The sequence below is a fragment of the Balaenoptera ricei genome, chromosome 19 (genome assembly GCF_028023285.1).
Source record: "Balaenoptera ricei isolate mBalRic1 chromosome 19, mBalRic1.hap2, whole genome shotgun sequence".
In the NCBI taxonomy this organism is placed as follows: Eukaryota; Metazoa; Chordata; class Mammalia; order Artiodactyla; family Balaenopteridae; genus Balaenoptera; species Balaenoptera ricei.
In genome coordinates, this window is record NC_082657.1 from 43,752,000 (window position 1) to 43,779,187 (window position 27,188).

The 27,188-nt window shown below is 47.2% G+C and overlaps 1 long non-coding RNA gene across 3 annotated transcripts in view; it reads right to left on the reverse strand.

The window, feature by feature from the left end:
* The window catches only part of LOC132353424 (uncharacterized), a 600,229-nt gene that overhangs the window by 517,502 nt on the left and 55,539 nt on the right, over positions 1-27,188 (reverse strand). For all 3 annotated transcript variants that reach the window (XR_009499025.1, XR_009499023.1, XR_009499024.1), the window contains exon 2: positions 18,618-18,784. This is a non-coding gene — a long non-coding RNA (uncharacterized LOC132353424). The remainder of the gene's footprint in view (positions 1-18,617; positions 18,785-27,188) is intronic.

Below are 27,188 nucleotides of genomic sequence, written 5' to 3' on the forward strand. Positions count from 1 at the left end.
CAAGCAGGGGCTACTCTTCGTTGCAGTGCGCGGGCTTCTCTTTGCGGTGGCTTCTCTTGTTGCAGAGCATGGGCTCTAGGCACGCAGGCTTCAGTAGTTGCGGCATGTGGGCTCAGTAGTTGTGGCTCACAGGCTCTAGAGCGCAGGCTCAGTAGTTGTGGCATGGGATCTTCCCGGACCAGGGCTCAAACCCGTGTCCCCTGCCTTGGCAGGCGGATTCTTAACCACTGCGCCACCAGGGAAGTCCCTGGCTTATCTTTCTAGAATGTTGGAAGATACAGTTGGTTTTACTCCCCTCCCCCTCCCCCAACCTTGGGCAGAGTGATTGACAGTTCCCCACAAACGTATCAAATGAAGTGGAGGTAATTCAATTCCTCCAATGGGAAAAATCACACTTATGTTTTGACAATTTACATTTATGTGTCTTTTTTCATGTAAGAAAAGTATTCAAACAAAGCTTTTAGTCAAACTCCCAAACTGTGGGGAAAAGCTGGGCATTCTACCGAAACAACAGTGGACGGGGTTAGGAGAGGTTTTTTTTCTTTTTTTTTTTTTAATCTCATTCCCTCTTAATACAGACTCTGGATTAGATGCTGATTAATTTGGCACTAAGGGCTGCTGTTAATCAGTTGTATGTCAGTAATCGTTTCTGGCCACCTTTAAATTATAAAGCATGGTGGGATTAACTGCACTTTTGCAAATTACCTCTTTATAAAAGTATAAGTAAACTCGAGGTGTACTCCTGGAGTGACATCACCCCCTGTTTATACTCACTGTGATTCTGGGGGTTATGACAAGGCTGGGCTCAAGCTGATGAACTCGGATGGAATTTATCCTTGTTTAAGAAGGATGGAATTTGCCTTGTTTAACAAGGCATTTTGAGACCTGGGATTTCCTGAGCCAGTTTCCAGAGTGACAACAAAGCACTTCATAGGGTCACACCAGGCAGGAACCTTGGCTGAACCTGGGGATGTGCTTGGCCTTCTGCCCCATTGGAGAGTGATCAGGTGAGCGGGGCCCACAGCCGCCCCTCCTGCAGAACGCACAGCCCAGGAGAGCACAGCCCAGGCCTCCACTGTCTGGGAGGTCTAGGCTCATCTACCTGCCTGTTCACTGGGGATAACAAGAAGGTGCGGGAGACGACAGGAAGGGGAACTGACCGTCATCGAGTTCCTAACAGGCGCCAGAAATTGTTTGGGGCTTTTCTGGGGCTTCCCTCTTGATTATAGAAACATTAATAGAAAATATATATATATATATTGGAAAATTTTAAAGAAAATAGAGTAGAAAAACAAAATTACCTACAACTCTCAGGGACAATCATGAGCATTTTTAAATATTTGCTTCAGGGTTCCCCAGGTGGGGATGGGGAGGGTGTGCAGGTGTGTTTATCCATGTTGTTTCCGATACCTTCCATGAACCAAATAGGGAATAAATAACTAAATTTATGTGCATAATTAGGGTCATAATATATGCATATTTTTGCATTCTGCATTTTTCACTTAACGTGATAGTGTATTTCCTCATGTCATTCTAGTCTTCCAAAACAACATTTTAATAGCGTGTGCTTTGAGTATAAAAGGGATATAGACCCCTGGTGAAAAACTTTGCAGCATACGGATCGGGATTTTGCCCTACCTATCTCACCAACAGACCATTATCACTGTTTACCATCTTCTTACAGTTCATCCACTCTTTCCTGTTCATAGATCAACTTACATGCGCCTATACACAGATGAATATATTCATGTATTTTTACATATATGTATTTATACAACTTTGCATCCTCCTTTGTCACTTACATTATGTGGTGGGTTGTTCTTGTGACTTATATGGTGTTTTTAAAACCTCATCTTAATGACAAATTAATATTACATTATGTAGCGGTACCGCAATGTGCCTCACTAATATCCAATTTGGGGACATTTGGGTTGTTTCTAATGTTTAATATGATAAATAGTGCTGGGAAGAACATCTTTCCACATGAAACTTTATGTCTGTCTCTAATGTTTCCTGGAAATTTGGGAAATCAATTAAAACTTTGGCTTAGTTTTATGTCAGGCTTAAAAGGCTGTCTTTGCCGCCCACCCCCAGTGCACTTAGTGAATACTGAAATTCTCATTAAATAAGGCAAGTGGTTTCTGTTTTGACAGAACGCTTCCAGGGACGGGGCACTCACTACCATCTGCGTCAGGTCCTCCCACATTTGGGTACCACAAACATATAAAGGTCCTTCCTTATACCAAACAGACTTTGGCAGTATGGAACAGCTACACACTGGGGACATGGGGCACTAGCTAATTCCTTCTCAGTTCTTCGAAGAGTTCCAGATACTTCTCTACCCTCTCCCTCCTCTAGGCTAGTAAGCTCAAGTCATTTGAGTTTCCTTCCAAACCCTGGTAGTTGGGGCCCCTCCCCACCATGGGTCTTTCCTCTGGTACCCCCTGGTGCCCTCATCCCTCTTCCAGAGAGGCCCAGCCTTTACAGGGTGTCCCCCTCACTGTTTCTCCAGCTCACAGGTATTTAGGGAAATGACTCTTAATCCCCCTGTAACTGATAAGGGGTAGACATGTCACAGCCACATCCTGGGGACAGTAATTGCACCAGGGTTAAGCTCACCAACCTCCTTTGCAGCTGGACTGTCCCATTTCTTGGTCCTGCTCCATCAGCTGTGTGACTTTGAGCGTGTTCCTGAACCTCTCTGGGTCACCAAGGTTGTGGGAAGGATGAAGTGAGATGACGATACGTGTGCAGAGTTCACATGAGCTCTGGGGCAGGGTTTGTGCTCAGTGCTGTGCGGTCTACCCTGTTTGGTGACAGATTCTCCACCTGGGCAAGCTCAGGGCAACATTCAGGAAACATGCCATTCAATGGCCCCCTTAGATTTTACAGTGGCAAACTCTCTGGTCCCAGGGAGTCTGTGAGCCCAGGAGTCTGGGTGAAGTACACTGTGGTTTCCAGTGTGCCCACAGGCTGCTGTACACAGTGGGGAAGACGGTGATGGGGAGCTGACCAGGCAGGACTGATGTGCCCAGGCCTGTTTATCTAGAGCATCCCTACTGGGGACACAGGGCCTGTAAGTCAGACATGCCCAGTAAGTGTGGAGGCTTCAGGCATGGCTGGTTCCAGGTCACCCACTCAGCTCTGCTTCTCAGGAGCTGAGCAGTCTGTGCAGAGTCATGTGTGTTTATATGCACACACACATGTACGAGTGTGCATGAGTGCACACACACACACAAAAAACACTTTTTGGAAGGAAGCTCCCAGACTCGGGATCTCAAGACATACAATCAGCTCCAGAAATGGAACAAATGAAAATTCAAATACGAAAATGGAAGAAAACAGGCTTTGGTTTAGCATTCCAAAATAAATGGCACTTTTGTGTGCTTCGGCGATTGGGTCAGAAATCAACATATTTGTAAAGTTTGATTAAAATGTACTTTTAGGAGAGGAATGAAAGCGTGGTTGGAGCTGCTCTGGCAGCTGTGATGACGAGCACCCCACCCACCTCCAGTTCTGATCCAGGTCGGACAACAGCCACAAAAGAGGCAGCTCAGAGGGAGATCAGAGGGCCTGAGACGGTCCTGCTCTCTGGGAAGTCATCAGATCCAAGCTCAGGTGACACTGGGGACAAGCCATGTCAGGAGGGAGGCTAACTGCTTAAATTTCATTAACTCGGAGCCTCTGGATGGAGCTCATGAGACATCAGTCAACAAAGACACTAAAATGTCTTTCAAACATTGTTTAAAGCATTGATTTTCATTTTCTCCCTGCTGTTTTCGTGGTTGTTATTGCTGCTAAGATGCCTGTTTCATTATTCTCTGTGCTGTACTGGGGCAACCGAAGTCCAACAGAAGATGCCTATCGCGTGCCCCATCGCATCCTGCTCCACCAACGCCCCTGCCTTCACACGGCCATTCATTCTGTGCAGAGGGCTATCCCTCCCCTACCCACTGGGTAAACTCCTATTCATCCTTTGAAACCCATTTGAAGAAACCTGGGAGTCATTCATCTCTGCGAGCTCCCCCTCTCACAGCCTACCACCAGGTCTCATTTCTTTCACATCTTGAATCCTTCCCATCTCCCTCCATCCCCACTGCCCCGCTGATAGCCCTCATCATGTCTCCCCAAGATACAGCCACCTCTCTGTACCAAATAAATACTGAACGATGGATGTCACAAATGTAAACCCATTTCCTCCTCGCAGCCATCCTGTGGTCCTCACTGGAGAGATGAGTAAACCATGGGTGTGCAGATCCACCACTAACTGTCCAGTGACCTTGGGCCTCAGTTTTCTCATGTACAAAGTTGGGTTACATTGTCTCTAAGATCCCTTGTAGTTCTAAAACTCCACACCTCACAGTTTCTTGCTTTAAAAAAAAAAAAAAATGCTCCCAGTGGGATCGTGTTTTCAGTTTTATATTTGGAACGGGGAACATTTTCAGACGAATATGGATCAAATGGACGACATGACAGGAGAGTGAAGGGCCCGGCGGGAAACGGATGAAAGAGTAGGTGTCAGCCAGCTTTGAGAGGGGAACCGTGGGAGTGGAAGGGGGCAAACAGCACAATGGCCTGCACCCCTTTGAAAGAACGTCATGTGCAAGAGGCCGCACATGCCTCCTCTCCCTTCAGAAAGCAGATTTGAACTAATCGCAGGAACTTTTCAAGAGGCATGTTTCAACCGAATTTACAAAATGACTTTCTAGGTCTGCACTCCTGAGAGATGAAAGGGCACGAGGCTTAGAAATAAAAAGACAAGGTTAAAAAAAATGGCTCTGCCACCTCCAAGACCCATCTTCTTGAATTTCCTGAGCCTCAGTTTCCTCAGCTGTAAAATGGTGCTAAAGGTAAACCTACCGCAGGGGATTGTGGTGAGAATTAGAATACACAACATTTGTGATGTGCTTAGCACAGTGCTGGCAATTATAATTAGCTGCAGTTATTATTATTACTACTATCATTATAATTATTGTTAGTTTTAGCAAAACAACAAGACGACCAGTTTTTTTCTTTCTTTAGACCAGTTTTTTTCTCATGGTCACTAAAACGTCCACACTGAGGTGAGTCCTTCCTTCACGAGCAGGTGGAGGTTGCCCCTTCCCACGTGAAGCCCCTTTGGTAATACCACACACGACCTCTCAACAGAGCCCAGAGAAGCATTCAGCAGCATGGCCAGCACTCATTGCCAAGCCAGACCTGCTTCGAGTCTCAGTTCACGGAACGCACCCAAGCAATTCCCCCACGTTTTGAAATCACAACCCCCCATGCCTGGTCCTGGACGCAGCCTGTGCCCCCCACTTCCTTGAAGGCATCAATACCAAGAGCACACGGCCTCTCTGAGAAGCAGGGACAAGTCTGTTCACGCGCTGGAGGATGTGTCATGGAGACAGACAAGCCGGGAGAGCTTGGGAACGCAGGTCAAGCGGGTCATCTATTAACTGGCGTGGCACGTAGGCCTCACAGAGGGCGGACAACACGCCGAGACCAGCGCCCAGATGAACTCGGAAGAGAACCGGCCCCAAGAAACAGAAGCAAGCAGCCCGGCGGATTTCCACATTACAAATTATCTTCCACCCTCATCCCCTTAATTCTGAAGTACTGAAAGTCAAATTTCCCTTCCCAGCATCTCCAAGAGCCCTGGGAGAGCGGTTCTTTTCTCAGAGGGGAAGAATGAAGATGAAAAGTTGTTTTGTGCTCGCCTGTTAAAGCCTACACTTCCCACCATTCAGGAACCCCGCAATTCATATTCTTTTAAATATCCTTAGAAAATAAAGTTCGTTGTGTTGGCAGGGGATGACAGAAACTTGACAGGTGAGTAAAAGTGATTTTTGCCCAGGGCACTCCTATTAATGTAGCAATATATCTAAATTTTTGAAAAACCTCTTTCCCCACGCACTTCTTTTTTTAACAATAGTAGTAGCAGTATAATTCAAACTTTATTTTATTTGAAGCCAGTCTGTTTATCAAACAAAGATCTAGGTTTGGGAAACCATGAACACCCTGAATGGAGAAGTACATGGATTTTTTTTATTTTAAAATCTTGGTTAAGAATATGAGCTTGAGCTTTGGGACTTCCCTGGTGGCACAGTGGTTAAGAATCCGCCTGCCAGTGCAGGCGACACGGGTTCGAGCCCTGGTCTGGGAGGATCCCACATGCCGCAGAACAACTAAGCCCGTGCGCCACAACTACTAAGCCTGCGCTCTAGAGCCCGTGAGCCACAACTACTGAACCCGCGTGCCGCAACTACTGAAGCCTGCGCTCCTAGAGCCCATGCTCTGCAACAAGAGGAGCCACCACAATGAGAGGCCCTCACACCGCAACGAAGAGTAGCCCCCGCTTGCCGCAACTAGAGAAAAGCCCATGCACAGCAACAAAGACCCAATGCAGGCATAAATCAATCAATCAATCAATCAATCAATCACTCCCAATCTTTAAAAAAAAAAGAACATGAGCTTTGCCACCAGGCCAGCGGGGTCTCAGCCCCAGCTACGCATCAGAATCACCCAGGTAGCTTTTTCAAATGCCAATGTCTGACTCCACCCCAGACAATAAAATCAAAATCTTTGGGCACGTGACACAGTGCAGATAAATCAACCAAACCCTGGCTCCCCCGACATCAGCTGTCATAGGAACAGGTACTGGCTTCACCAGCCACAGAACGCGAGGAGGAATACGCTAATCTCGTAGGGCTGTTGCAAAGTTTAAAGAGGTAAGCTCGTGTGAAGTGCTGACCTGTAGCATGTGCCCGGCTCCTCACAAGACTACATGGATACTGAGCACTGACTTTGGACCGTGTGTGACACTGTGACATCACTGCATAGATGGAAAGCTCTCACGCTGGGCAGTGCAAAGCAGGGGCCCGTGCCTGAGCCCCAGCGTCCTCATCTGTTAAATGGGATAATAACAGTAGCTACCCCAGAAAGTCACTTTGAAGATTCAGCGATGCAAGTTATATAAAGCTTAGCACAATGCATGATATAACACACACCAATACAGGTTGGCTCTCATTACAGGCAGACCTCAGAGACATTGTAAATTTGGTTCCAGACCACTGCAATAAAGTGAGTATCACAATAAAGTGAGTCACATGAATTTTTTGGTTTCCCAGTGCATATAAAAGTTGTGTTTACACTATACTGCAGTCTATTAAGTGTGCAATGGCATTGTGTCTATAATAACAATGTAGATACCTTAATTTAAAAATACTTTATTGCTGGATCATATGGTAACTCTGTTTTTAGTTTCTTAGGGAAATTCCATACTGTTTTCCATAGTGGCTGCACCAATTTACATTCCCATCAACAGTGTAGGAGGGTTCCCTTTTCTCCACACCCTCTCCAGCATTTATTATTTGTAGTCTTTTTGATGATGGCCATTCTGACCAGTATGAGGTGATACCTCAGGGTAGTTTTGATTTGCATTTCTCTAATAATTAGCAATGTTGAGCATCTTTTCATGTGCCTTCTGGCCATCTGCATGTTTTCTTTGGAGACATGTCTATTTAGGTCTTCTGCCCATTTTTTGATTGGGTTGGGTTTTTTTTTTTAATATTGAGCTATATGAGCTGTTTGTACATTTTGGAGATTTAAGTCCTTGTCTGTCACATGGTTTGCAAGTATTTTCTCCCAGTCCACAGGTTGTCTTTCTGTTTTGTTTATTGTTTCCTTTGCTGTGCAAAAAAAGCTTATATGATTAGGTCCCATTTGCTTATTTTTGCTTTTACTTCTTTTGCCTTGGGAGACTGACCTAAGAAAATATTGCTACGATTTATGTCAGAGAATGTTTTGCCTATATTCTCTTCTAGGAGTTTCATGGTGTCATGTCTTATATTTAAGCCTTTAAGCCATTTTGATTTTATTTTTGTGTATGGTGTGAGGAAGTATTCTGACATCACTGATTTACATGTGGCTGTTCAGCTTTCCCAACACCACTTGTCCAAGAGACTGTCTTTTCCCCATTGTATATTCTTGCCTCCTTTGTTGAAGACTGATTAACCATAGGTGTGTGGGTTTATTTCTGGGCTCTCTGTTCTGTTCCATTGATCCATGTGTCTGTTTTTGTGCCAATACTATGCTGTTTTTATTACTTTGTAGTATAGTCTGAAGTCTGGGAGGGTTACGCCTCCAGCCTTGTTCTTTTTCCTCAGGATTGCTTTGGCAATTCTGGGTCTTTTGCGATTCCATATAAATTTTAGGATTATTCTAGTTCTGTGAGAAATGGCATGGGTAATTTGGTAGGGGTCACATTAAATCTGTAGATTGCTTTGGGGAGCATGGCCATTTTTTTTTTTTTTTTTTTTTTTTTTATGGCTGTGTTGGGTCTTCGTTGCCTCATGCGGGCTTTCTCTAGTTGCAGAGAGCGGGGGCTACTCTTCGTCGTGGTGCACGGGCTTCTCATTTCGGTGGCTTCTCTTGTTGCGGAGCACAGACTCTAGGCGCGCGGGCTTCAGTAGTTGTGGCGCATGAACTCAGCTGTTGTGGCTCACGGGCTCTAGAGCGCAGGCTCAGTAGTTGTGGCACACAGGCTTAGTTGCTCCGCAGCATGTGGGATCTTCCTGGACCAGGGTTTGAACCCGTGTCCCCTGCACTGGCAGGTGGATTCTTAACTACTGCGCCACCAGGAAAGCCCAACCATCTTAACCATGTTAATTCTTCTGGTCCGAGAGCATGGGATATCTTTTCATTTCTTTGAATCACCTTCAGTTTCCTTTATCAGTGTTTTATAGCTCTCAGTGTAGGTCTTTCACCTCTTTGGTTAGGTTTATTCCTATGTTTGTTTGTTTTGACGCGATTTTAAACAGGATTTTTTTTTCTTTTTTTTACTTTCTCTTTCTGATATGATCCCACAGTCTCACTCCTGGGCATATATCCTGAAAACATGAAACTCTAATTCAAAAAGATATATGCACCCCAATGTTCATAGCAGCACTATTTGCAATAGCCAAGACATGGAATCAACCTGAGTGTTCATCAACAGATGAATGGGTAAAGACGATGTAGTATATATATATATATATATATATATATATATATATATATATATATATATATATATATAACGGAATATTACTCAGCCATAAAAAAGAATGAAATACTGCCATTTGCAGCAACATGGATGGACCGAGAGATTATCATACTAAGTGAAGTAAGTCAGACAGAAAAAGACAAACATTATATGATATCACTTATATGTGGAATCTAAAAACTAATACAAATGAACTTATTTATAAAACAGAAACAAACTCACAAACATAGAAAACAAACTTATGGTTACCAATGGGGAAGGGCGGGATGGGGTGTAAATTAGGAGTATGGGATTAACAGAGACACATCACTATTTATAAAATAGATAAACAACAAGGATTTACTGTATAGCACAGGGAACTATATTCAATATCTTGCAATAACCTATAATGAAAAATAATCTGAAAAAGAATATATATATATTATATATATGAGAATCACTTTGCTGTACACCTGAAACTAATACAATATTGGAAATCAACTATAGTTCAATAAAAATATAAGTAAATATCAAAAAAATAAAGAAATCCATTATCCAACAAAATGCTGTATTGCTAAAAAATGCCAACCATCATCTGACAACACAAGGTTGCCACAAACCTTCAATCTGCAGAAATACGGTATCTACAAAGCACAATAGGGTGAAGCATTATAAAACGAGGTATGCCTATATTGCAAAAAGTGATACGTAACCTAGAACTCTCCTGCAAGCAGAGGTCAGTGCCCCACTAGAGAGATGGCGTTAAGTGACTTGCCAAAGGTTACCATCTGGTAAGCAGAATCCTCAAAATTTGCCTGTCTTTCCTCCAAAATCCATGTTTCCCCCTCTTCATCAATCGCCATTGTTACAGGGGCTGGGTTGCTTCCTCAGTGAGGGCTGAAGGCCTTAGCCTGGCATTCGAGCCCTTTACAGATGGGCTCCAAGCAGCCTTTTCAACTGTATCTCCACTTATATCCACCACTCCTCAAATGTGCACCATTTATTCTCACCTCTGAGCCTCAAGGCACACTTCTGCACGTGCCCCAATCCCTCCCCGCTTCCAGAGCCTGGTCCAGAAGCCTCCCCGCCATGATCTGCCTGCCAGACGTGCTGCCCCCTCTGCTGAGGCCCCGTAGCACTTTGTCAATTATCTTAGTCCTTCTGATAGCCCATCCTGCTTACGAGGCATATCTGTCCTAATGGACTGTGGGCTCTTAGGAGGTGGGATTTGTCCTAATCGTGTCTGTTCTGGCCTGCTGCCTTCAGTAATTCAATCTAACACCTTCTGTTTTTAAGTGGGGGTTAGGGGAACACATGTTTGCCATAAGTCAACCCGTTTGACTCCTATGAGATGTCACAGACACACTTAACATTATTAATTTTCCATGAGGCTCAGCTGTGAAGTGTTTGGCAAACTGTCCATGATGAGATTTTGACAGTCACTCATGTTGGAAATTCAGAGCGGCAGATGGGTGTGGTAACCCGCATTTGGCTTAAAGCGTAGTTCAGTGTTTGTGCGTTTTCACAAACTGCAACTTTAGATTCATGCATAAAGGAGAGAAAGAATTCAAAATCAAGTTGTGCATTTCAAGGAGTTGTGTTAATGCTTTTAAATGAGAAGCAAACTGAGGGTCATAGAGAGAGCCCTGCAGAGGGGGGCCGGAGCCGTGGGATTAAGTCCCATCTCTGCACCACCTGGGCTGTGACCTGAAGCAGTAAGTCCTCTTCCAGGGCCTCTATTTGCTCAACTGTCAAGAGGGGAAGTTGGACCAGAAGACGTTTGGCTCTTGTTCTAGGTCCAACATTCCAGGACTCGTTGGATGCCAGCTCAATGGAATTTGTTGACTCTGGGATTTGTTCTGTGGGACCAGCAGGGATTGAGAAAGCTTTGAGGGTTCTTGCCCCTAGAATGACCTCTGTTGCTGACCAGAGGCCTGAACCTGAAGTCCCTTTGTTTTCTGGATTCATTTGCAAACAAACAGATTCTAAACTGTCTTTGCAATAAGGAAAATGCTGCCCCATAGGAGCTGGGCTTTAGGGAAATAGATCAGGTTCTATTTGTTTTGCAGAAATACATCCAGGCCTTAACTATCTCTTAACTCCCAGGGGAATTACTAAACCTTGGCTCCTGGGGATCAGCCCATCCAACTGCCTTATTTTATAAATGGGGAAAGTGAGGCCCAGGGAGGAGAAGTGACTTGCCCAAGGCCGTAAAGGGCAACGGGGCAGAGCTGAGGCAAGGATCCTGTTCTCCTGGTTCAGGGACTGCCTTCCTACCAGCCCTGTGCTGTGGAACTTAATGCAGGCGTGGCTGGGCTGGGGAGCCCTCCTGAGCCCTCCTGCAAGGAGGGGCTGGATACGTGGAGCCACGTGAACCCCTTATCTCATCTCTCCTGGGGTCGAGCAGGTCAGAGCTGGAGGGGCCCCTGGAGAATGTCTAGTCCTGTGGTCTCCATCCCGGGAGGAGCAGGCAGTGATCCTGGGGTAGGAAAATCTCCATCCGCAACGTGATGGTAGGGTTAGATGAGGTCAAGAGGGTGGGACCTTTGCGATGGGATTATAATGCCCTTATAAAAAAGGATCTCACCTCTCCACCATAGGAGGATACAGTAAGAAAATGGACATCTACAAACCAGGAGGGATGCCCTCCCCAGATACCGAATGTGCCAGCGCCTTGATCTTGGGCTTCCCACATGCAGAACTGTGAGAAATCAATATTTGTTACTTAAACCCCCAAGTAATTTGTTACAGCAGCCCAAGCTAAGACACTAATCTTATACAACCTCTTCATTTTATAAATGAATAGACTGGATCCTAAAGAGGGCAAGTGATTTTTTTAAGGCCACACAAGAGCCAGGACATTCTGCTAAACCATGATCCGTTTGTCTTTCTGTCTCACTCCCTTTCTAAAGGGTCAGAAAATTGTCCACCCTTATGGGCACATCCGGACAAGGCTCCAGCCACTCCAGCCCTCTGCCGAGGCATTGGAATGCTCAGAGTCAGGAGGACTTGGAAGATTTCCTGTTTTCAAAAAGCTGAAATCGAAAAGTGCTGTCATTTTCTTTAAATACATTCTTTTGAATAAAATATCTATTCTGGATGCCAGCAGCAAGCTTCGAAACATGTTCAAGATGACATGATTGATAACAAGAAGGCTTTTTCAAGATGTTTCTAATTTCATCTTCCTGGTTAAAGAATGTGAACTTTCTAACATGATGTATGGCCTAATAAGAAGGTGTGCTCCAACCAAAGTTATTTATTTATGCTTCCATCTTTGACAGATGAATATTAACTACTGAGAAAATCATAAAGCCAATTAGCAAAAGCTGAATAATATCCATGTGAGAACGTGAGCGTAGAAACACAAGATACTTTTCATCCGAATGGCAGATCACAGACATTTTCTGCCCTCCTCCGGGAGGCCATGGCCGGGGCACAGCGGCTCCTCTCCCTCCAAGGTGCCCTCAGGTTGGCCTTGATGAAGTCCAGTCTGGGAGCTGATTCTGGGATGCTCAAGAGAGAGCGCAAGCTGATTCTGGGATGCTCAACCCTGGCCGTTGAATTCCCTCCCTGTGGGACCTGCAGAAAAATGCATTTCTGGGGCTTCCTTGGTGGTGCAGTGGTTGAGAATCCGCCTGCCAATGCAGGGGACACGGGTTCAAGCCCTGTTCCGGGAGGATCCCACATGCCGCGGAGCAACTAAGCCCATGTGCCACAACTACTGAAGCCCGCGTGCCTAGAACCCGTGCTCCGCAACAAGAGAAGCCACCGCCATGAGAAGCCTGCGCACCGCAACGAAGAGTAGCCCCCACTCACCGCAACTAGAGAAAAGCCCGCGCGCAGCAACGAAGACCGAACGCAGCCAAAAATAAATAAATAAATAAATTTATAAAAAAAAAAACAAACGCATTTCTGCCCATCCTGCTACTCAGCCAGCTGCCCTCCAGCACTGGGCGCAGATGAGAAGAACAGGGAGAGGCGGAGCTCCAAAGATGGGCCCTCCTCTCCTCTGCTTCCAGAAGGGAGTCTGCTACCAGGGAAATGGGGGTAACAGCCCCCACCCCCAGCCCCACGCCCCCTCATCTCCCCCTACTCATCTGCTCTTCGTGACAATGTTGCTCCCAGGAGCTGCAGAGTCAACAAATCTCCAGTGAGCGCCTACTATGTGCCAGACACCAGCAATACAAAACAGACACAGTCCCTGCTCTCCTGGGGCTCCCAGGCCAGAAGGCAGCGTGGCAGGACCCCCCTGGGGACTCGGGGGTGAGCTCATATGCTGAGATGATACTCCTCCAGTCTGCCTTGTCTCTGAAGCTGAGGAAAGGACGTGGGGATGGGGCCTGACAACAGCTTCCACAATTAACAAGAGGTTAATTTCCCCAACACAGGCTGTAAATGTTGTGTTATGCTTCCAGAAACGAACAACAAACAACCTGAGATTTCACTTGGAGGCTGTAAATTAGTCTCTCCCCCAGCTCCCTGGGCACCAATCTGTCACCTTGCATTCTGTAGCCCAGTGCTAATTTTTAATAATTTCTTGACAACTGCTCACTCCACATTAAATACATGACACTACCACGGTGCAATTCAAGAAAGCAATGGTCTTTCAGGCAGAGAAAGACGTCCCTCATCACCCTACTCCCCACCTACATATTTAGCCAATGGTCAGATCTTCCTGGAAACTGACCTGTATGTTTTTTCCATCACAAATAACTGGTCTTTAAAGAAAACGGCCCCTCTCCAACCTGAACCACCAATGGTAACTAAAAACCCAAGCAGGGCTCTCATTTCCCTCTGCCCCCTGACCCCCTCACCTTGTCTACAGGCCTCACTAAAGCGTGGGAATAGGTTTTTCATTAAGACTCCCCTGCCCGCTTTCTGAAGATTCCCAGATGATAAAGCTGGTTGCAAGAAAGAACAGAGGTCAGATCTAGGGCTGTAGAATCCTAGCCTGTCTGAGCTGGGAGGAACCTTGGAGATAGTCCCACACTAGCCCTTGACTTCTCCTTTTCCAGAGAAGGAAACTGCCTCTGCCCACACAGGAATCAATATCAGGGCTGGGGCGGGAACCCCCCTGCTCTTGGCCACTAGATCGTTTCCACCAAACCACAGCACACTCCACATTCGAGTTTGCTCATTTCCTGGCCCCAATTTATCATCCTGGGATTTAACACCCTAAATAAACTGTGCAGAATTCCCAGGAACTCTTTAAGAGTCCCGTCCCACGTGTGTGATGAAAAACATCAGAAACTGCAGACAAGATGTTCACACATGTGATTGTGGATAGCACATCTCTAAGCCCCTCCAGACTGAAATCTTTGATGTCATTGGTAATCTGTTCTTCCAGGATAGAGTACACAGAATTTCCATTTCTCCCCAATGACAAGTAGGAGTTCGCAAAGTTATAAACTGTTTTTCATGACCAAAAGGATTAGTCTCTCTATAATCCTTACCTAATGAAACGCAAGAGGTCCAAGAGATCATTTTCAGCCCAAGGAATCCACCATGAAGTTGAATGCAAACATCGTTATTCATTACTCAGCTGGATCTACTTTGAGAGGGATTTCATCATAACACGATTTGGACAAACCCGCAGAATAATATTAAAACCATAAACTATGTAGAAGTATACATGGTGGCAGGCACAGGATCTAAGTTGGGAACGCTGAAAAGTTACTATCACGCTCCAAATTTAGTGTCACAATGTCTAACCACAGCTCATAATGTTAACTATCAGACTGTTTAGGCATCTTCATTTCTTGTCAGGAAAATAAAGTTGTCTCCTGTCGTGTTGGACAGTCTGAGTATCTATCTTATATCAAAGACAACAAAATATGTAATTTTACGTATTCCTGTACCCATAATTTTAGTACAAAAGGACTTTGAACTCAAACTGAATACTCTTGTTCAGAACTCTGTGAAAATCACAGCAGAGCAGCAAATGAAGAACATTATATGTTACATGCAACTTATCTTGCCTTCTTTTTTTCCAGTAAGACTGAAAAAGAGAAAAAAAGAGTCAATGTTTATAAGTCACTTCCTAAAGTCTGAAGAATTATCCCTTTCGTCATTGTAATTTGGTGATCAGCTCCTTAAATGTGTAATAAACTGTTCGTGGGAAATGGGACTTTTTATTTGTCACGGAATTTGCAGAGAATATATCAGCCCACTGGAGTTCTTGGCACCATGTGGGTTTTCTGGGTTTGAGCTTTGATGGTGCACCAGGACCAAAGAAATGGGGCAACGGTGCAATAAGCCACACAGAGAAAGACAAATACTATATGATCTCACTATATGAGACATCAAACTCCTAGAAACAGAGAGGAGAATGGTTGTTGCCAGGGCCTGGGGGAACTGGGGAGATGTTGGCCAAAGGGTACAAACTCCCAGTTATAAAATGAATGAATAAGCCCTGGGGACCTATGTACAGCAGGATGATGATAGTTAACAATACTGTATTATAGGGGCTTCCCTGGTGGTGCAGTGGCTGAGAAACTGCCTGCCAATGCAGGGCACACGGGTTCGAGCCCTGGTCTGGGAAGATCCCACATGCCGCGGAGCAACTAGGCCCGTGAGCCACAACTACTGAGCCTGCGCGTCTGGAGGCTGTGCTCCCAGCAAGAGAGGCCGCGATAGTGAGAGGCCCGTGCACCGCAATGAAGAGTGGCCCCCGCTTGCTGCAACTAGAGAAAACCCTTGCACAGAAACGAAGACCTAACACAGCCAAAAATAAATAAATTAATTAATTAAAAACAAAAAAACAACACTGTATTATAAACTGAAAGTAGCTCAAATGGTAGATCTTAAATATTCTCATCACAATAAAAAGAAATGGCAATTATGTGAGGTGATGGAGATATTAACTAACCTTATTGTGGTCATCATTTTACGACATATACATGTATCAAATCATCACATTGTACACCTTAAAATTACACAGTTATATGTCAATTTTATCTCAACAGAGCTGGGAAAAAAGATAAATAGATGGAGATGAGTATCACATGACAGGGCTAAGATATGTGGGTACCACCTAAGCACTCGAACTAGGAGAACATCTTCTCCTCCTGGTCCTGCCACCTATTGGGTCTATAACTTGTAGCAAGTTACTTAATAACCCAGCTGTACTTCCATTTTCTCATTTCTAAAACCAGGATAACAACAATAATACCTCCTTCATAGAACTGTGTAAGTACTGGGTTGGCCAAAAAGTTCGTATTACAGAAAAACCCAAACGAACGTTTTGGCCAACCCAATTAATGACTAAAAGATCTTAGCCAACGGGTCCTGGATCATAGTAAACCCTCAATAAATGTTAGCTGTTTCTCTCCTCCTAACACCCAAGGAATCCTTTTCTCCCGGTTCCTAATTTGCCTGTGATATCTTCTCCTTTGGCTTTTCAAACATGAAAGTGTCAAATTTCAGGAAACTGTAGGGTCAAAATCTACATGCACTGTTAAGACTACAAATGATTCCAAATTGCCCTTCAAAAATACTAGTACATTTTACACTACATATGCACACAAAGCTGACAGGCGAAACCAATAAGTAATTTCAAAGACCATGAGAAACTTACTAAGTGCACGGAAGCATCTGCTGTGTATTTATTTTCAGTGAAAGAAACTGCAATTATTTTGATAGCTATGAGAAGTGTTTCTATATAAAAAGACATAAACTATCTTGCTTACTCCACTCCAAAAAAGGAAGAGAAATGGGGCGACGATATCATGCCCCTCCCACCCCTCGTCCTTCATCCATTTGTCTTGACCTCACCGTATTTCCGTGAAAAAAACAGAAGGCATTAATCGAGTCCCTTCATGGTTCCTTACCAAACCCAGCTTCAGCTGGTCCCACTTTTCCCTTCTTCCCTCTGCTCACAGGTCAGAAGAGGCTCTGTCCTTCCCACAGACCAGTCACTGCGCGTGTGTCAGGACCTCGCTCCCTCTAGCCTCTGATCTGCCTTCAAATCTTCAATGTCCAGACCTTCCTCCCTGGACTCCGCGTCCTGCGTCACCCACCACTCCCTCACCCCCACTCCCAGCATCCCCATCAGTACAAAAGCACGCACCTCAGCCTCCCATCTTGAGCCAAGAACACACTCTCTTTTCTGGGGGGGGGGGGGGAAATGCCCCGTGGCTTGTGGGATCTCAGTTCCCTGACCAGGGACTGAACCCAGGCCACAGCAGTGAAAGCACCGAGTCCTAACCACTAGGCCCCCAGGGAGCTCCTGAGAACACTCTCCCTTGACCCCACGGCCCCATCTTCTTCACTCAGGAGGCAGCCTCACACCAGCCCTGCTCCTTCACCACCTGTTCATGAACAACCCACTCCCCTGGGGCTTCTGCACCCACAACTCCATGGAAACTGCCCCTCCTAAAGTTACCACGGCACCTCCTTCTTTGCTCGGATTTGAATGACGGCATCCCCCAGCGTTCAGCCTTCAGACCCGCTGGCAGACTTCGGCAGCCCCGTGCCCACGTTCCCTCAGCACTGACCATACCTGAGCGTGCAGTCCCAACGGCTTCAACCACAGGCACCCACGCCCTGCCTGAGGGCCTTTCCTGGTCACTGGAGTGTGCTCAGCTCACACGGGCAGACCAGAAGGGCCGGGGGTCAGTACCTCCTGGAAGCAGCTCTCAACCCATGGCTGACGGGATCAGTGGATGAATACCCCAGCTCCCTCACTGTTTTGGAGGGATAACCTTGAGGCATGTACTACAATACCTATCAGAGTTCCCACACTGGGTTGAGCCCCACTGTGATTATTTAATGCTCTCTTGTCTGGAGCTGCTATGGACCCGAGTCATGCCCCCCCACCCAAACTCATATGTTAAAGCCTAACCCCAATGTGATGTTATTTAGAGATGGGGGCCTTTGAGGTAATGAGGTTTAGATGAGGTCGTGAGGGTGGGGCCCTCATGATGGGATTAGTGTCCTTATAAGAAGAGACACCAGAGATATCGCTCTCCCCCACACTCCCCCTCTTTCCCTCCCTCCCCACCTTGTAAGGACACAGTGAGGAAGTGACCATCTGCAAACCAGGAAGAGAACCTTCAACAGAACCCAATCATGTTGGCACCCTGATCTCAGACTTTCCACCTCCAGAACTGTGAGAAATAAATTACTGTGGTTTAAGCCACCCATTCTACAGTATTTTGTTATGGCAGCCTGCACTAAGACAGGGTTAGAAGAAACAGACTGAAGCCAGGTGGTTCAAGCAGCAACAGCCAGGCTGGAGATATGAACCCAGGAGGCCTCGGCACATAGACAAGTTGATGAAACAATAAAAGGGGGATAAGGTACTTTCTATCTCACAGGGTGGTTGTGAGGATTGAAGCAGATGCCTCACACCCTCCGCTCAGCACGCGTGAGGGCACATATCAAAGGCTTGGTAAGTGGGACAGTTCTTACTGTTCTTATTTGCAGGTCACACAAGGAAACGTTCTTAGAATCATAAAATTTCGGAGAGATCACCCAGCTCCTTTGCAGGTAGGGAAACTAAGGCCAAGGCAGGAAAATTGACTTGCCTGGCATTTTTCCACCATTAAAGTTTGTTTTTATAAGATTTACAGACCCAGCAGTAAAGAAGGAAGGTGAGATTTAACTGTACCTTGAGAGTCAATTAGACAGGAACGCACCAATAAACCTTCTCAATGCCAAGGCTGCTGAGCTTTGGCCCTGATTCTGTGACTGCTTCCCTCGTCTGATGCTGCTGGTCTCTCCTCCTATTGAAACTCTCCTGACTTGGTTTCCATGAAACGACGCTCTCCTGATTTCCTAGTAAGGAAGAGAGACAAGAAAAAATTAAAAGGCAGAAGGGAAAGTGACTTAGGGTGGGTTCCCTAGAAGCAGAGCCCATGGCAGGGTTGGGGTAGCCTGGAGTCAGTGAGGAGGGCTCTCAGGATGCGGGGAGTGAGGGAAGCGGGACAGAGGAGGAGCTGAGAAGGATGCAACCTTGAGCAGAGGCTAGCCTGAGCCGGTGGGGAGCCCTGGAGCATGAACTGCACCAAAAGTTGGCCCTACCTGGCGAAGGAAACCAGCACTGTGTGCCTCAAGTTAGTCAGTGCCCCGAACGGGCAGCCACGGCAGGGGGCGTTCCAGGGCAGCTGCTCACCTGGCAGCCCCCTTTTGGCTGAGGGCAAGTCTGCAAAGAAGGGGGCAGCTGGGAGTCATTAGCACCCAACCTCACAGCAGCTGGTCGAGCCCCAATTGCATCAAAAGGAAGGGAGGGAGGAATGGGGGAAGGAAGGAAGGATGCATTAAGTGATCACCAGAGAAGTGCTCCAGAGGCAATAACAATTCTCATTATTGCAATCTTCCTGAAAACCCAACCAAGTCAGGAGGTAGATGTTACTAGCTTCAGTTTATTGATGTGGAAAACGGCGGGGGTGGGGGGGGGCGGGGGTGTCCGAGATTTCGAAGGAACAATGAAGTGACCCCCACCCCCAGAAAACGACCAACCAATGTGAGAAAGTGTCAGATTATTCACTTTTAAAGAGCAGCCCACAGAGCCCAAAAGGACCTCAACAAGCCCTAGTCCTGGAATTAAGGAGCAGGTATCCGAGACCTGAATTCCCTGTACTCCTTAACCTTTCCAGGCCTCAGGTTCCAAGTCTGTGGAATGGGCAGGACATGGACTGACTGTGGCAGCCTGAGGGTGGCCTCCGACAACCTCGACACCGTAATCTCTGGACCCTGTGAATGGTCCCTCGCATGGCAAAAGGGACTTCGCAGATGTGAGGAAATGAAGGATCTTGAGATGGGGAGATGATCTTGGATTATCCAAGCTCTAGATGAGCTCTAGATGTCATCACGAATACCCGTATAGAGAGAAGCAGAGGGAGATTTGACACAGAAGAGAAGCCTGAGTGAGGACAGACGATTCGGAGAAGGAAGATGCTAAGCGACTGACTGAAGGAAAAGGCCACGAGCCAAAAACTACAGGAGCCTCCAGAAGCTAGAAAGGCGAGGAAGTGGATTCTCTCTGGAGCCTCCCCAGAAGGGAGCGGCCCCACCAACGTGTTGATTCTCAGCCCCAAAGACTCTCTTGGAGCTCCTGACTTCCAGACCTGAGGATAACTTTGTATTGTTTTAAACCACTGAGTTTGTGGTCATTTGTTACGGCAGCGACAAGAAAATGAATACTGAACATCATTTCACTCTTAGGAAAATTGTGAAACTAGCTAATGCTCCCAAGGCCCGGGGTGAGGCCAGGTTGTCAGTGGAGACCTGGGGGGAGTGGGGATGGGGATTACAGCTCGAGTTGCCCAAATCACAGCTGCTGGAATCCACCGCCTGCCCTGGAGGCTTCCTGAGCGGTGCCACAGCACAACCTCCCACTCAGTCAGGACTGGGGCAGGAGAAGGATGGAGTTCAGGAAATGCCTGATTGGCTTTGAGTTTTGGGGTTTGCAAATCAGGCATCCTGAGCGTGAATAAGGCTGAGTCTCGAGCTGGGCACTGATGGGGGTGGTGACCTACAGAAAGACGTGCAGGCCTGGAAAATGTGTGCAGCCTTGATGAACAAACACCTGGAACACTCAGGCTACTTCATGGGTCTCCAGGGCCCCAGCTGAGAGCAGGATATGGAGTCAAGGGAGGAGAGTGGTCCCCCCACCTCTGCCACTAGTTTGCCCTGTGACTTTAGACAGGTCCCCCGACCCTGCTCTCTGGGCCTCCATCTCCGTCTGAGACAGCAGCGGGGTGACGTGGGTGAGCCCCGGGGAGCCTGTCTTCTCTGACGCTGGGTAGTTTCACATTCCTGCTCAGGCCCGCAGCCAGGCAGGTTGACCCCACTGGACGCTCAAGATTTAGAGGATCACAGAGCCAAAGGCTCAGGAAAAGCAAATCCCAGGGCCTCCCAAAGACAGTTAGAGAGGCAAGACGGAGGACGGACTGTCAAAATATTTTGTCTAAAAACAGGCCGAGGCAGCCTGCAAAACGCATATTGCACATGCATCCCAAACAGACAGAAATGGAAAGGAGGGTGCAGCCCTAAAACAGATACATTTACAGAAACAGGAGAAAGTCTTCCTCTGGTGGCCTGTTTTAGCAAAAAAACACATAAATCTATTCCCAGGGGAGTAAGGCGATTGAAAAGGGATCAGGGGCTCTGGAAGCGTCTCGATGACAGCACTGCCCAACGAGCTTCCAAAACTCCATTTCAAGGGCGTGGGAAGAGAGAGGCCTCTTAACCAGAGTGGAGGGAGCTGGGGGTGTTGTTTGCACCCTGTAACTCCTGTGACAGGCGGAGGAAGCTGAACTTGAAGAGGAAAGCCACATGCTCAAGGTCAGAAAGCTACAAAGCAGCTGAGATGGGATTCAAAATCAGGACTGTTGAATCCCAAGTCCCCCAAGTTCTGAGCCGCTAGGAAAACTGTGCAGATGAATTCAGATGAATTCCTTATAGTAGGCCAACCTCAGTCATTGATGGAAAGTTCTGGAGGTTCTGGGCACATGCCTAAACTTTGTGATGCTTGTGGTAAAAGGAAGTTATCATGCTGGTCTACAAGCCAAGTGTCCATCACTCTAACAAGGACAAAAACAAGGATGGAAGGATCAAGCATGGCCTAGGTTGGTCCTCCAGGCCCCTCCAAGGCCAACAGGCACTGGCTTGCTCTCAGGAAGGACTTTTTGTAAGTCAGAGCTGACGGTGGAATGGGTTACCCTAGAGGTAGTGAGCTTCCCGTCACAAGGGGTATTCAAACAGAAGATCTTTCCAAACCACAGACTTGACAATATCAACCTCAAGGTTTCAGGCCTTTCCCGTCTGCCCCCGCCCCAGCCCCGGTCTCATGCACACCCCTTTTCCACCAACATCTTCTCTACACACCTGAACTTCTCACCTCTCAGTCTTCAACCACACCGCCCCCTCTGCTGAAATGTCCATGAGCCTTTTCGATACCTGGGGATTCTAAAACGCTTTTACAGATCTGCTCAAATGCCTCTCTTTGGCCAGCCACACCCTCAAGCCATTTTGGGGACCTTTCCTCTGCATTCCCCTGCAATTGACTTCATTTACCTCCTTCCCCATCTCTTGGGGATCAGCTAACAGCCATGTCTTTGTTCCCCTCATTACCCAGCACCATGCCTAACTCTAAGTAGGCCCCCGTGCATGGGTTTTGCATGAGAGTACCCAGCTTGTGTGGCTTGCACTCTCAAGCCAAGCTTGCTGCCTTTCCACCTTCCCAGAGGGAAAACCCAAGCCCTGGCACACCCACAGCCCTGCCCTGGCCGACAGGAAAGCTCTAGGCCCACGGGGGGAAGTGGGGAAGCTTGTGGTCAACTTTGAAGCTAAGAACATAACAATTTTATTTTTAAAAATTTTAAAACTCAGGGAAGAAACAATCGGGAAGCTCAATTCGGGGCCTCTGAGCTCAGAAATCATAAAAGTCAGTGGTATTTTAAAAATAAGAATACCTTCCTGACTCTCAAGGGGCTCATGGAGGTTCGCTGGTCCCCAGCCATTTGCACTGCCTCCCTCTCAGATGTTATAACGGGTCTCCCCAGCCTCGCTCTGAATTTCCACTGTTCCAACACTGAAGACAATTCTCTGGCACACGCCGTGCAGACCAGAGAGTGAGTACAGTCCCTCTCCTTCCGCAGAGCAGGAATGCAGGGGCCTGGCTCTTGGTAGAGAACCCACGGATGGACGGAAGTCACAGCCCTTCTCTTCACAGAAATTGAACATGGGGAGCTGCCCAGGGCCCCCTGAGGCAAACCAAGTCCAGTGGAATGTCTCCGATCAAGTCGTCCCGTGGAAAACCCCAGCAGGCTCTCACGGGGCCTCAAGGACACGATCAGGGGTGACCTCCAAGTGGACACCAGTGGGTCTGATGAGAATGAAGACACCCTACACTGTGTAGCACTTAGTTATTGCAAATGGGTATCACACCCCCGCTCCCATCTAGTCCTTCCAGGACGTGTCAGAGGAGATGCCATCGGTCTCTCCCCGTGTGACACATGGAGCCTGAGTGCCAGAGAAGGAGAAACAACTCTCCCAGACCAGTTTTACTGATCTCTAACCCCGAGCTCTCCCTTTGATGGCTTGAGAGTTACCACCAGCAGCATCCTTTTCTCAACTCTCCCTCCACAATACCCAGCCCAGGGCCTGCACATAGTGAGAACTCAGTGCGGTTAACCCTTGAACGACACGGGTTTGAACTGCGTGGGGCCACTTATACGTGGATTTGTTGCTGTAGTAAATACCGCAGGACTGCACCAGCCACCATCGGTTGAATCCGCGGATACCAAGAAACTGTGGACAAGGATGGCCATGATAAATTATATGTGGATTTTCAACCGCACAGAGGGCCAGCATCCTTAAACCCCTCCTTGTTCAAGGGTCAACTGTAAAATTTAACTGAGCTCATCTAATTGTATCCCTGTAGTGAAACAAAGAAAAGATGGCTCTTGGCTTTGGCACCAATACCTTTTAAGGCGCACAGGATAAGGCATTCAGATTGGGGGGTGGGGGGTGACATTGAGTGCTCCACTTACAACCCAGCACAGGCATTCACGTATCTCAGGAACAGAGCCAACTGTACTCTCTTGACCTCAGAACGATCCACCATTTCCCCGGAAGGTCACACAGCCGCCAAGTGGCAGGAGCAGGTTTTGAACCCAGGCCGCCTGACCTCAAAGCCCCTGCATCATCTCCCAGAGGGAGTCTCACTGGCTGCCCATCCCAGCCCCCACTCTTCTCTTTCAAGGCCGCCTTTCACCCCTTTCATCGCCATCTCTTGACTTTTAGGTATTTGTATCTTGTTGCTCACCTCCACTGAGACAGTCAACTGAGATGGGTTGAATAGCTTTATATCCATCATTTATACCTTAACAGAAATGAGAGTGAGTCGAAACATGAGCTCTTCAGGCAGACCTGGGTTTTCAACCATCTCTTCCTACGATCCCTGGCACAGAGATTCAGAGGGTCCCCGGGGGGTGGTATTTCAGACAGGCCCTGCTCTGGTGGCCCTGCCCAGGAAGCCTGCTCATGGATTTGGCAGGGAGCAAGCGCCGGGGAGTTTCGCCAAGGCTGCCTCAAGGGAGTGCAGTTTTTAAATCCTCATGAGTGGTGATCCTTGGAAGTCTCTTGGAAGTTAACACAGCAAGAAGCACAAACAGCCCGCTCTGTGCAGAGAAATAGGTGGGGCAAGTTCAGTCAGAGGACCGAAGGGGAAATGCACAGCTGCAATCTGGTCCTCCATCTGACCGGTCTCCCACATGCATCCCACTTCTCCCACTCAGAGGGAGGAGGATACCAGGCCTGCTAGCTTGAATCACTCCACTGGAAAAAAACTTTCCGTGTGAGGGACTGCACAAACTCCTCTGCCTCTCTCTTCTACCTCTTCACGTGACAAGGCAGAAGGCCATTTATCACCCACGGTCTCGCCATGCTGGGGTCGGTCCATGTGTATCAGTCAGGAGAGACCAAGGTTAGCTGCTGTAACAACTGCCCCACGCTCAGTGGTTCACCCCCACAAAGGGTTTGTCATTTCTACATTCAGGGCAGGAGAAGGGAAGGTAGCAAATCACACACTAGCCCTTAAAACTGCCCAGAGTGACACAGTAAGCATTTCATTGGCCCCAAGCAAGTCAGAGGCCCTGCCTAACTTTAATCGGTCAGAGAAGTACAATCCTACCGTTTGCCCAGAGGTAAACAAAATATTTGGTGAATAGCATGAAGGACTATAGCACTGTAACAGTAATAATAACTATGATAAAATATTCAAAGAAGCTGATGTTTACTGATATTTACCACATACCAGGCTTTGGGTAAAGTGCTTTCTATCCTTTATTCCATTTAATACTGGAATGGATGCTGGTGAAGTGAAGGGAAAATACAAACAAGGTAGATGCTAATATTAGCCTGAATTTATGGATGAGGAAATGGAGGCTCATGAATTCAAGGGACTTGCTCGAGGTCAGATAGTTGGAAAATGATGGATCTGGGACTCGAACCCAGGACTCCTGAGACCATGCCTGCTAATCGCTCTACTACCCTGCTCCCAAATACATATTTAGGGCCCTCCAGAATGGTGGAAAGGCAACTACACCAACTTTGAGACAGAAACATTGCTTTCTTATCCTAGCCCCCATCATATCTAGCAGGTGGTCTCCAGGTCCAGGAACAAAGTGCCTTCCTTTAATCAAACAGATTCAGATCTGTCTCTCATCCACCCAGCTGCCCATGGTGTGCCAGACCCCACACCAGGCAGGTGTAACCTTTATCTGCCTTGATTCTCAACATGCACCTGGCAGGTAGGTCTTTCTGCCCCCATTTTGCAGCTAAGTAACTTGAGGCACACAACTAATTAGAGCAGTTTTGAACCCAGATCTAGCTGGCTCTGAGGCTTGTGATGACCAAGGAAGACCTCCCCATGGGGAGGTCAGCCCAGGGAGGTGTGTGATTGTAGAGGACCGGCCGGACATGGGGGTGGGGGTGAGAGCAGGGGAGTCCCTGAGTTCATATAAATGTGGGTGTACTTCTTCAGCCCAGCCCCTCCCTTCCTCACTCCAAAGGGAGTGAACCCTAGACAGGGTGGCCTCTGCCAGATTGTTAAAAGCCCCCACTGGTGACTCCTTTCTCTTGGGGTAAGGCATCTCTGCCTCTAGAAGTCTTCTCGGGAAGACAAAACATTAAGTCCCTGTCAGGCAGTGCAGTACAAGGGAAGCACGTGGCTTTGGAGCTCAGTGCAAATAACATCTATACCACTTGGAAGCTGTGTGACTTTGGGCAAGTCACTTAACCTCTCTGGGCCCTGGCTGCCACAAAATGACAGAGTTGGGCTGCATCTTCCTGAGGATTTCATCCCTGATTATGTTTTAGGCACTAATGATACTCTGATGAACTCAAGCAAAGGCCAGGGGGTGAAAAAAGGTTCACGGGCGAGTCAGTGGATGAAACTCCATGGGAAGGTGGAAAGTAGCTAACGGTTACAAGCCACTCATCTGTTAGGGGTGGCTGCATTGAGCGCATGACCCTCATTACTGCATGTGGTTCTCTCTACCACCCCGTGAGAAAAGAGCTCTTATTATCCACAGTTTACCAGGCAGAAATCAATAGAGCAGGACTAGTCCCCAGGCCTGCAAAGACCCAAGTATGTACTCAAGAGCAGATAGCTAAGTGTGTTTGTAGGGGAAAGACTGTGAAGGGATCTCTTCCCCACTTCTTTTGGTTTTTAGTCTAGTAATTGCAAAAATAATACAAGCTCATCCTAAATTCTAACAATATTTATATTTTAAGTGAGCATCTTATCCCCTGCTGGCTAATTCTACTCCAAACAGGGGTAAGCTCTATTAATGTTTTCGCGAGGTTCCTTCCAAGTTTTCTCGATGCCTCTACGTAGGATTATACCAAGTAGGATTTGTTCATCATTTACTTATGGCCTGCTGACAATAGTAATAATAGTCACATTTACAGAGCCCTTCCTGAGGCCAGGTTCTATATCAGGTGCTGAGGACAGCTGTGAACAAGAGACACGACCCCCACTCTGGGGGGCCATCAGAAACACTCTGCAGCTTGCCCTGTCCCCCACTTACCAAATTACGAATCACCCCACTTATCCCACTTACATCCTGGGCTGTCATCCAAATCACCAGATCTACCACACTTTTTAAAACGGAAAATCTCCTTGTGTTTTATAAGTGTATTGCCCTTGATTCAACCAACCCTGTACTGATGAATGTTTAGGTTATTTCCAAATTTTTGCTCTTACAAAAAAAGAATCCACATTTTTAATGCACTCATGCTAGCACTTACATAAAGTTTATAGATTCCTTGAACATAAATGTTTATTTTATCTAGACGATAGTCTTTTCGTGGTGGGAAGCTTTGGAGCGGACAGCAGGTTCCAAGCAGAACTGGGGGGGCACCATCTACCCCTTAGGGGACTGGGCAGGAAAAGCTGCCACCGAGCTTCTCTCCTTCATTACAGAACTGAACTCTCAATAGAAAGGGCACATCCTGACCTTGAAAATCCCCCTTCAGCCCTTTTGCTGATTTCCCATTCGTGGGCACATCACCTGCTCATCACGATAAATGGCCTCCATCTACTGCGGTGATAGGGAAAGCGTAACCAGGAGAAGCATCAGGTTCAGGCGGAGGATAAACCAAGTGCTGGAGCTGCTGACCCGTGGCTCCCACCCCCTTATGCTCACGAAACCCAAAGCCAGCTCTCTGG